At 38.5% G+C, this 1971-nt stretch overlaps 1 long non-coding RNA gene across 1 annotated transcript; it reads right to left on the bottom strand.

The window, feature by feature from the left end:
• Positions 1 to 444: 444 nt before the first annotated feature.
• Positions 445 to 1057, bottom strand: LOC147899595 (uncharacterized). Its single transcript, XR_015541392.1, has 3 exons — positions 968 to 1057; positions 688 to 817; positions 445 to 573 (listed from the first exon to the last, which is right to left on the bottom strand). It is a non-coding gene; the product is annotated as an uncharacterized LOC147899595 (long non-coding RNA).
• Between the last annotated feature and the right edge of the window lie 914 nt (positions 1058 to 1971).

The following is a 1971-nucleotide window of genomic DNA, read 5'->3' as shown; positions in this document are numbered from 1 at the left end:
GACATGATTTGGGTGTCAAATGACCTGTGTACAAACCCGAGGTCAAAAAGTGATGTTTTGGACTAATAGTACAAGAAAAGATACAAAATTGATTAGAATTATCTCAATAATGTAACTTCCAATATGTGTCATTAGTAATCAAAAGAAAGTGAAGTGTTACATCAAAACGTGGGGTTGCATCACATACACATTCAAAATGGGTTTTATTTTCCTACAATCAAAACATCCACATTGCTTGAAATTATACTTAATAACATTAATACCACTTCACCCATATGTGGGAGAACCCAAGTATCATTTGAAAGCATAGGATTGCATAATACATAGAGAAATATTACCACATTACTGTTAGCTTTCCCCAAAGAGCAATATTACCATATTCAAAATGGGACTTCTTCTCACAAGTATCACCAAGCTCTCATCAAAATGGTCTTTTAAATCATATTCTACTCCTCTTGACACTCATCATCAACAAAGTAAATGCGAGCTCGTGGCCTATCTGAATGCCTCTCATCATATCTTCTTTCAGTTGACATGAATCTTGCCATTTCTTCTGCATAGCATGGTAACAAACTACAATCAAACATACATTTGAAACCATAGTAAGTCAAAACGTTAAAGACACAATAACAACAATCCAAAAATATCCAAATGTCATCAAAGAAAGATCTAAGTTCAGTACCATACTAATCATCATATGGATTTGTGATGGGGTCCACTCTATCTTCATCCCCATCGCCATCATGCTCTGACCTCACCCGTTTCCCGAAATGGTCTGCTACAAGTGGCTCAACAATGGTAGCCATAATACTGCTATCTGAATCAAAAGAAAAACAAGGTCTACCAGTAGCCTGACAAGCACGCATGAGAGGAGCTGTGCCACAACCCATCTCTAAAACCAATCCTCCTGGAACACATAAGAGAGACAAAAGGCACCCAACAAAGTAGCAACATCGCTCAAGTCCACCTCGAGCCATCTGAGAAGACATAGGCACTATTGTCCTCTCACTGAGAGGCACATAGTGAGTCCATAAATCAGATAGCGGATTAATGGAAAGGTTTTGAAATAGTGGAACACTCTCTTCCAAATAAATTGATGGAGTCTTCTTAGCTCTACGTACTAGAGCCAACATAGATGACTGCATCTGTGAATCATGCATAGAGAACCACATACCAAAGAATGACCTTAGCCAACAAGTATCATAGCATGAAAGACTACATGTGACCACACATATGGAACACAAATGAAATATATGATTTTACCATCAAAACCTAGCATGCATACTACATGTAACATGGCATCTATCAATCCCACATAAAGAAACACATTAAAAAGTTCATTAATGTAGCATTACAACACACCATGCATGGAATTGTAGCATACCTTAAGAGTTATACCATGGTATTTACAGTATCCATGTGGAAGCTTATCATGAATGACTACACGACGTCTGACAACTTCCAAGCCTTGAACAAATGCAAAGCGCTCCATCCACGAAATACAGTGTCCTACAATCAAATGACACTATCTCATACAAGAAAAATGAGAATAGAGGACATATAACAACAATAGTGCTAGATATTAAACCTTACCTGCCATAGGACATGTAACTGCCAGCCAACCACTATCTGATAATGAAGCTGCTGCAACGGTAAGCCCATAATGCACATGGTCCTCTAATAAGAGGTTCCAAACTGGGATGGGTTCTCTCTCATCTACGTCCCAGTGGGAAAGTCAACCAATATAAAATCCGCAGCCCACTTAATCTTCTTACCCAACCGCATGTAGTCTCGATCAGGGCTAACTACATTCATGAAAAACTCATGCAAAATAGTATACTTTTCATTTTTCTTGGACTGTGAAAAGTCCATGCCCATGGTTATGTAATCACCCACCATACAAGCATATAATGGAGTGATACGTCGAGTCGATAGACTATCCGGTGACTGTGCCTTATGAAATACATAATG

Source organism: Dipteris shenzhenensis, chromosome 8 (genome assembly GCF_047967505.1).
Source record: "Dipteris shenzhenensis isolate YYH24624 ecotype China chromosome 8, Dip_SZ_1.0, whole genome shotgun sequence".
NCBI lineage: Eukaryota > Viridiplantae > Streptophyta > Polypodiopsida > Gleicheniales > Dipteridaceae > Dipteris > Dipteris shenzhenensis.
Note: the sequence above shows the minus strand (reverse complement) of the source record. Positions and strands in the feature narration are given on the sequence as shown.